The following is a 9,764-nucleotide window of genomic DNA, read 5'->3' as shown; positions in this document are numbered from 1 at the left end:
CAGCCTAGCCCAGGGTTGGAAAGCATGCTGGGGGACTGATTTCACTTGAACCAGGAAGGGGTCTAGGCCAGAAGTTTCATAAACCTGTTTGACCCAAATCAGTTAAGTCTGATAGTACATTCAACCAGGTTTATCGTAAACTAGTATCAGCCATTTTGAAACTAGTTTATGTGCAGAACTTCTGTTCTGTTACAGGCTTAAACCAATTTCTGATCACTTAAGCTGGTTTATGTGTAACTTCTGTCCCTAGCCATTAGCTGTGCTGCCCTCTGGATTTGCACTCCCATAACAGTATCCAGGCTCAGCTTGGAACGGCAGCAAGAAAACTATTGCATTACCAGTGACAATGAGGGGCATTACAAAAAACTGCAGCTATCTTCACACAGATTGGACAGAACCTGTACAATTTCATTGCAAACCCCTGCTCCGAGAAGCTTTGATCCACATAGACATGACAAATAGAAACATGGAGAAAATTAAATTGGATTAATGATGCAGCTGGAAAACCAAAACACATAATCATGCGGGAAGTCTGTACCAAGGCTAGGGTCTCCATGGCATTAAAAGCTGTAAAATGAAAAATGAAGACTGGTTTGGCATTTAGACCCGTTAATTCAACCTGTTTTTGGCCTGCATGAACAGCCCTGAAGATGGATATAGAATGTTATTCAAACATCTAGGGAAGGCCATATTTGTCACAGAAATCTCTCTAATTTAGACCTTCACTTTTCTGCAGTTTGGTTTCTCCTGACTTTCTGTCTCTTCATAACAATAATAAGGCAAGTTTACCAGAAAGTCCATAGCACTCAGGATCTAGTCTATTTTGTTTTGTCAGCGGTTGTACGCAACTAAAGTTCCTTGCATCTATTAAATACTTGAGATCTTCCTATTCCTCTTATTTGGAGATAGAGAACATTGCCTTTCAATTTGCTGTAAAATGTAGCATCACAGTCTACTTAGTTTCCTTCTTACAGAAGATGTTATCTTTAGTTTAAATGTTATATATTTGCATTTCTTTTTTCTGAAGTAGATGCCTGTAAACATAGTCAGATTGAAACCACAAGAAATGAGAGACCTTCATTTGTGTGCAAAATAGGTGCATCAGCAGTGCAAGCAGTCCCCAACATGACTGGGTCTCCCTCATTCACTCCCTCACATTGACCTGAGAGGATGAAGCATCATTTGGGAAGCTCTGTTTACATCCCCATGCAATTCTTCTTGGTAAGATCAGTTCAGTTTGTGGCTTTTGGGATAGCTAACTGCCTGCTCTTGGAAAATCAATTGAAACTACTCCCCCTCACCAATTCATGTAGGCTGCCGACAGTCAGATGCTGATGCGTATTTGACCATTAATAACCCAATCCTGATTTCAATCTACTGTAGAGGTCAGAAGTTCCATCTTATCAGATTTGCAGTCATCTATATCCCAAGAAAGATGCTCTTTTGAGAGCAATATGAAACTTCATTTTAGAATACTTACTTGCTTCAATCAGATTCCCCTCCTTTTCTCAAATATAACTTTCAACTAGGGGCAGAAACTTAAAAAATACTCCTCCAGTTTACCATATCTATCTTGCAAATATCCAAATATGGGAACTAGTACTCCAGGATACCTAGTGATTCAAAGTGAAAGAAAAATTGCCAGGGGGAAATTTCAAGGAAAATATAAAAGTAAAGTGATGAATAATTAATTTTTATTTTATCAGAATACATAAGCACTTTCAAGATTGTAAATTACTTACAGAATTGATCAAACACAAAATAGAAATATCAGTGAAATATTTTCCGGACAACAGTACACTGGAGTCAGTAATAAGAAACAGTTTAGCAGAATGTCCTTCTGGCTGAGAGAGAACCTGCATTGTGAGGTACGGATTCCAAAGCTACTGAATCCATATCAGCAGGCTGTAAGATACAGGCGCAAAAATATTTCTCAGGTGTGTAAAGCAATTTCTGTTACCAATCAAAGTATCTAAACATGAAGGAGAATTATGCAGGTGGAGAATATTTCCATAAAGGTGCTGGCCTTCTTTACAGTCATTTTATGTTTATGTATAATTGAGCTGAATTAGTGGGCATGAGCACCTGAAGCTACCATGGATGGACCTCTGAAAACTCCAGCCTTCTGTACTATTCAGCCTGGTTGAGGCTTCCCATACATCACAAATTACTAGCACTGTCCCAGCCATTGTACCTAGTTATCAATAGCTTTCACAAACTGCAGGCGCTTCCTTGCCAGCACTGTTGTAGCCAGCAGAAGCAGCAGTAGCAGAAAATCATCTTTTGCCTTACCTTGGAGTGGGATGCGTAAAAACCTTCCAGCACATCTACAGTCTCACAGCCCATTGGGTCTGCTCTTTCAGGTCAGCAGGAGCTTCTTCTTGCTTTTAGTACTGCTGGCTGGTTCAAACTGCAAGTTTACAGAAGTGGGCGTGTTATGCCAAAAAGCTTATCCATATCTCATTCTGCAAGGAATTCAATTCAAATGCATACAGCGCTGCACCACATGGTTCCTATTCCTCTCAAGTGCTTTCAGAACAATGACTCACAGGCTGCAGTATTTCTGCAGGTCATTGATTTTTTTGGAAGATAAATCACCAGCTGGGAGGGTACAGAAAGGACTCTAAGGATTTCCTTTCAGTCTTTTCCAAAACTGCATGCTTGATCCATACATATGACACACATATTTGAGAACAACAACTTCCCTTATCTGGATTTGGAACATTAAAACTTGGAATTGTAGAGTCCTTTGTGATTATTGGCATTAAAAGATTAATCCAATGGAAAGGAATTATTATTTTAAAAGTATAACGTCAATTCTGGTAGTGTTTTGGCTTTTTTTAAAAATTGGAATGTGGTATCACAAAGGCAGAATTTAGGACACTGCAGAGAAAACCAAAATATTGTGCTTATTCACCTTAGCAGGTGCACCGAATAAGACTCATTAGCTCCAATTCATAGGCTTGGGACAAAAATTACAAAAACTGATATAACTGACTGAAAACTGGTTCAAATTTGTAGCATACCAGGGCTAGGGACAGGCATTCAAAAAGCCTGAGCTTCAATTGATTCAATCTTTGCAGGTTAGTCTAACCTGGCTAGGCTAAATCGGTTTTGTAACCGGACAGACACCCCAGAAACGCAGGCACATGCCTGCAATGGCTTGGGCTAGAAGCCAGGGGGCGCTAAAGGAGGCCACCCTTCCTTCCACAGAGCTAAGCTGAAGGGGCCATGACCAGGCCCCAACAGGAAGCTATGATTAGGGGTGCCCGTCTCCTACCATAGTTCAGACCATGAGTATATAAATACTATGATGTTATTCTAGAGATTTGTCCCATGTAACAACATGAATATGGATATTTAAAAAGTTGTCTCTCATATGATATTAAGTCAAGAGTTGTCCTAAGGTTAACTAACACTATACCTACAATCACATACAATGTCTGCTTACCTGAGCATACGCTGGGCTATCTGTCTCAGCAACTAAAATAATGGGAACACAGATTATTTGGAGTAGCTACTCCACTGATCTCTGAAGATACTCTGAGTTTAGCCAGGTCAAAGATCAAAACTAGGCCTAAGTACCCTGGCTCAAAATTCTACTTGTACATATACTAGAGCAGCCTCTTAACAGCTTTGCCACAGGAAAAACAGGTTTATTGCCAGAAGAAAAGACTTTATCTGCATCCTGTCTCTGATTTTAAACTAAACACCTGAGGCATAGAGCACAGATCACTGCTTTAACAGCTTTATTCAACTCGTATTGATCATACCTTTGAAGTCTCTGACTTAGAATTCTATTGGTCAAATAAAGTCTCTCCATGTATGTTGTTGACTTTCTGGTTTTTGAGGATAAAGCTTGCTAAAAACAACAGACCAAAACATCAGCGGGTATAAAGTGATACAGCTCTGCTGACACTGGCGGCCTTGCAGCAATTTACAACACCTGAGGACTGATCAAATGGTTGTAAGGAGGCAGTGAACTATCTTGATTAATGAGAACTCATAATATAACCAGAAATGTTTACACATGCATGGTGTGTATAGGCTGCAATTAAACCTATACAAAGACTACCTTTGTTATGCAACCTCATCAAAGAGTATCCCCAAACAGTTCTGTTCACCTGTTATAAAAAACACATCTGTTTAACACCTGAATGTTTCTGGTCCCTAATAAGTGATCTTGCACAGCTTGCTTCAACATACATTTCCCCAATGCTTTCTTCATCCACACAATGCAAAGCGCATAATGATAAATCATTATATATCATATCTACTTGTTCTAAGCAGTGTGATGACTTATGAGAATGAGCTTCCTGGTAAGCTCTAGTAATGCCATAGCAAGCAGAGAGTACTAAAGATGGAACACAGAGAGGTTTTAGATCCTATTTTAAACACAGCAAGCTGAGAGAAGCAGTGTGGCATACCCTGGGATTTTGTAGCAGCAGTGGCTAGCCAGCCTGTTTTGATGTGGTAAGCAACTAGATGTTCTAATGAGCACATGACTCTCTTCTAGTCACAAGACAGGAGCTGCATGGCCAAACTTTTTATTACACCACTTCAAAGTTGTCAGCACTGTGGTATAGCTCAGTGCTGTATGAATGGACAAATCCTCTGGGTGCCTTGAGGACAGTCCAACCTCCCAGCCTCCAACCATAACACTCTCTCTCTTCGATTCACCTTTACACCACCACATTATGGATTGCGGATGCATTAAATTCTGTTGAAATTGCCCTTAGTTAAAGAACACTCTTGGGGTCTCACTATAGGTACTAAAATGAAGGGGAGGTAAAACGGTTCCTCTCAAATGTGCTGGTCAGTTTATTTCCACCTACCTTCACTCTTCCACACTTTGCAAAGCATGAGAAAGGAAAGACAATCTCATTCTCTTCCCATGCACCTCCCTGGACGTCCCATTCAGCCCTTCCCTCTCATCCTGACTTAAAAAGAGCTATGCCGCTCTCTTCCTTTCATGCTGCTATGCATTTGGAGCCTAAGATTCTTGGACTTTCAAGAGCTAAGTCATTTGAGAGTGTTGGAAGTAGGAACTTAAGTCCATTATGGCAGATTTGAGAATGTTATTTTCTCTTTTTCTCCACTCCTTTCCTAAGATTTGTTGACTTCTCCAACACGTACCTTGCTCCCTCCTCCTGCTCCCCAAAGTACGTTCTGTGCCATTCTAATGCCATAGTCATATCTCACATTGCTACAGAAACAGACAGCGAACTATTTTTCTACCATCTTCACTCAATGAAATGGTTCAGAAGTTCACAGAATTCTGGAGGAGGGACAATATTCTTGTTTGTTCTACTTGCCAATATCAATATTGCTATATGTATCCTATGTTGTATTGGCATGGTTTGGTTTTCAAAGGGCACTAAGCACACATTAATCCTACAACTAGCATCAATAGAACTTGATGTTAGTAATACTCATTACTTCTGCAAGTGAAGCCAACAGAGATCATTAAGCATCCACAATCTTGGTAAAGTGATTAAATACAGTGCACAAAATAACATATTACAGCAGTTTAGACTGCTTAAATGAAAATTACTAGGGTGTTTGGATATCAAATGTAAGTGCAATCTTATTTCCTTGTTGCTACTTTTGAATCTTCTACACTCTTACTCTTCATGGCTCTCTCCACTTATGACACATTATTGCTAAAATTACTTTACAAGCCATAAGCGCAACCATATCTGCTCCCTTTTTGTGAGACACCTATTACGTTTTCAAGGCTAAGTAAACACAAATAAATCACAGGCCCAAGGTAACTACTGCTGAAGGCATTATTTCAGTTTAGGCAGGCTGATGATTGAGCTTTTCATAGTTCTCTACACATCCATCAGTTCTATAAACAGTTATGATAATGATAGTGTTGATGATGATACTGACTTTTGTAAAGCTATTCTTATCTTTAGCTCTCAAATCACTTTCAAAAGAAAGGTAAATATAAATATCCTCATTTTACAGATAAAGAGGCACAGAAGGGTTAAGCACAAGGACACCCAAGGTCAGCAGCGGAGCTGGAAACACAACTGACTCCCAACCTAGTTCTAAATCTGACTGGACCATGCTGCTACTCCAAATAAGAGTTATTTACAAAAAATACTTAACACGGTCAATGTGTACACACAGTCTGAACTTTACATGGGCTCATTATACTTAAAACCCACCTTCTAGGAATGCCTGGAAAACACTATGACATCAGGTGGGGGTAATCAGAGGAGTGGTCAGAGCTCAACACAACATACTGAGCCAGTAATGTAATGGTTACACATATTTCTGCCTTTATATTTACGGAAGATTTTACTTGATTTCTTTTTTCTGTCTTTCTACAAGCACTCACTGATATGACTGAGTCAACAGAAGCCTAATCTTGAACAGCAGGAGAAAGATTTCAGTTGAGGGATCCCTGCTGTATGAATGGAAAAATCTTGATGAAATAATACAACCAAAAGACTAAACCAAGTGTTAAAGAAGCTGAGTGAGTGACCTGATTATTTCTCAATTATTTCTTCTTAGACACAATAGTGATAGGACAATTCCTTCTGCGAGGGAGGAGCTCCAGTAGTCACAGCTGCTACCAATGCCTTCATCTCAATTATTAGCAGCACAACACCTGTCTCCTTTCTTATTATGCAACTGAATAGAGGCTCCCCCAACTTTAGCTGGCTAATCTCCCAGTTGTAGTAGCACATGGGTAAAATCTTACTTCCTGGGTCAAGAGGAATGAAGAGTGTATATAGGGAATCTCTTTTCCCACAGAAAGAATAGGCTGATATTTTACTGCAGTGCTCAAAAAGTGCACCAGAAGAGAGCGCCAGTAAATATAGCAACTCATTCACCACATCTCACAGGGAGTGCTCTCTACAAGTCAAAGGCAACTGTCACTTTAGCTAGCTAGTACATATGATGTTGTTGGCAGCAAGCATTTTCCAGAGGTAGAGAGATGCACTGTACTCCTAGTGAAAAGAAATCAGCAGCCAAATGCTCACCACAACCTTAACTCTTGTGGGCAGAATTCCTGAAAAAGGACAGACAAGCCTGGCAATGTCTTTGCCAGCACCTACCTTATCCTTCATCTTGCTGCATAAGCCACAGTAATGTTGATCTCAATCTCTTGATTCTACCACTGGGATGGACAGTACAGCTCAAAGAAATCTACCAGAAAACGTGTGCATTCAAGGGCATAAACAATGTTCTTTACTGCTAACTGGATCCAAGAGTAGAATATGGTCTTGCACAGAAATGTCAGGAATAACTACTTTGGTAAAAAACATTGCTTAGTTGTGGGTGGAATGAGTGCCTTAACTATGAAGCCAACAAAAAAAGGAGGCTAAATCAGAAAAGAAATGGTACTTTTCATATTCTACCAGAATATGGGTAAGATTCTCCTCCATTACACCAGTTGCTACAGTGGAATTCTGTGTACATCAGCACAACTGTTTTTGATTATACTGTAAAGTGAGCTAAGCTAATTTTTTTTTAAATTGTAAATTCTTGTGTAGTCATATATAATCATTTTTCCCAGGTGACACTTTTTTCTAGTTGTGATTTTTCCATCGTCTAAACCTATGTCTGAACTGCAGATTTTTAGCTTTTGTGACTGCTCATTTACCTTAGTAACCTAGTAACTTGTTCATCCTAACTTGGACATTTGACAAATCATTGTGTTATGAAATAAATCAAGAGAAAGATCACTAGCACAGACAAACCTGTGACCCATGTTCAGCAACAAACCTTTTTCCAAGTATCTTTGACAGCTCATTACAATCACTGAAGTTAACTTGACTTACCTAGCAACCGATTAGCTCAAGTTTCAAGCACAATCCATACTCTAGTACAGACAAGTTCCAAGAGAATTTGTTTGCCAGTTATGGGCTAGGTTATGCCCTATTCTATTGCTATCATGGAAGGTTAAACAGTACACACCAGCAGATCCACAACACTGGGCAACTGTAGCAGGGACATGTACTTATCCAGCACATCTGCTAGACAGTATCCACTGTACTTCCGAAGAGATGAGTTAAAAGAGCTTCCCTTTGCAAAAGGTTATGGGAAGGAGGCAGGCCTAATGCTGTACTGGGGATATTTAGCAATACTTCTGCCATGTGTTAGGAGAGGCAAGGCATCCAACATTTTTAAGTTTTGTAAGGGAGTGAGTTTCAAAGAAGCTTGCATATAATGTATGCAGGTCTCACGGTTTTGGGGGTTTTTTGCAATATTTCGATGCTAGTTTTTGATGGTATGATTCAACACAAGACCTTTATTCCTATTATCAATATGCTTAAGTTATATTGGTATTGTGCCTCATGCTATTAAAATTACATGTTTCTGTCTCTCATTCTAATATTCATAATTTTCTTCACTTTTTTAATTTCTCCAATGGAGAGTAAAGTTCAACCCATTTCATATCTGATGTGAATACAGGGAAGATCAGCTTACGGCTGTAGAGTAAATTCCATCCTTCTTAACTGGATTATAGGTATTTTAAACCCTGAAAAATAGCAAATGGATTTCTAAAGAATGGTTGGCATTCAGAGATTTTACAAGGATGGTACAAGATTTCTGAGATTCAAAATAATCTTTATGCTTGTGTAACAAAGATAACTTTATGATAGGAAGTTGGTAAGAGCTAAATAGCTTTACAAAACAACAAAGCAGATCAAAACAGGTCACTGGGAAGAAAGCATAGTAGAAAACATTAGCCAATACCTGCATGTCTAGATTTAGTTCTGATTGTACAGCATTACAGTCAAGCAAATAAAACCTTTTAGACCCAGTTAGTACATAGTATTGTTTTCCTATAAGGCTGTCCCTTCATTCAATTTAGCAGCTACTGGTTAAATTATTCTGCAAATGGGAAAAAAGAAAAGAATCAGAACTTTTTTTTAGTTTTTACAACAGAATTTGATCCTGAATTACTATGACAGAGCATGTTTTTTATGAATCTGCATGGTGGGTATTCCTTTAATATGGTCTTTCAGACTGTCTTCCTTAATCTGGTCCTTTGCAAAAAAAAAAAAAAAAATTCATCTGAAAGATGGTAGCCTCATTCATCAATAGCATATTCTCACTGCTGATTTATCTCCCAAGTCAGCTAAAGGGTCATTTTTAAACATTAAATTGTCTCTAGGATATAAGAGGACTGATCTTGCTTTATTTAGATACTGGCTTCTTTTTCACAGCAGTGTCTGTAAAGAGGCTGCTACAATCATATAGTCTGAATGCATGGTTGCCTTTGTACTGAGGGAAGGAGGGTTCTCTCAGTTTGATTACAAATTCTCTATAAATTGGCTGCACAGCTATTTATTCATAGTACAATTCAGTCCCTGCTCCTTTTTCCTGTGGCAATCAGATGAAGCCTTAGGAGTTCTAAATGTCTTCAACATCTATGTTCAACATATATCCCTTGCATAAACCTCCTTTTCAGTGTTCAGCTGAAAACACTTCCCATAAAACAATTTGATCTATTTTACTGCTTTGGAGGAACACATGAAGGCTGTTTCTTATATACTAGGCTAGCTAAGAGATACCGTATTACCTATTACGGGACTACACTGGGTTTCCCTAACTGGCTTCAAGACCTGCTTAAAAAGGCTGTTGTCTTTCATGCACTGGTTTATTTAAAATATTACATACATGACTTAAAAATAACATACATGCCACATATTCCAAATGCATCCAGATACTGCATACTGGCCATATGTCTTTGGCTTAATATTATCAACATGCATCTCAGCACCCATTGCATTGCCTGC

General features: G+C 38.9%; 1 protein-coding gene and 1 long non-coding RNA gene across 3 annotated transcripts in view; one reads left to right on the top strand and one right to left on the bottom strand.

Annotated features, from left to right (window-relative positions):
- Positions 1–9,764, bottom strand: part of TMEM108 (transmembrane protein 108) — a 331,954-nt gene that overhangs the window by 316,063 nt on the left and 6,127 nt on the right. For both annotated transcript variants that reach the window (XM_019508860.1, XM_019508862.1), the window contains exon 2: positions 2,293–2,410. The gene's annotated coding sequence lies outside the window, so the exon portion shown is untranslated. The remainder of the gene's footprint in view (positions 1–2,292; positions 2,411–9,764) is intronic.
- LOC109291762 overlaps positions 6,176–9,764 on the top strand; it is a 10,644-nt gene continuing 7,055 nt past the window's right edge. The window contains exon 1 of the long non-coding RNA XR_002095945.1: positions 6,176–6,487. This is a non-coding gene — a long non-coding RNA (uncharacterized LOC109291762). The remainder of the gene's footprint in view (positions 6,488–9,764) is intronic.

Source organism: Gavialis gangeticus, unplaced genomic scaffold, assembly GCF_001723915.1.
Source record: "Gavialis gangeticus isolate Ggan-Ray unplaced genomic scaffold, GavGan_comp1, whole genome shotgun sequence".
NCBI classification, from domain to species: Eukaryota; Metazoa; Chordata; order Crocodylia; family Gavialidae; genus Gavialis; species Gavialis gangeticus.
Note: the sequence above shows the minus strand (reverse complement) of the source record. Positions and strands in the feature narration are given on the sequence as shown.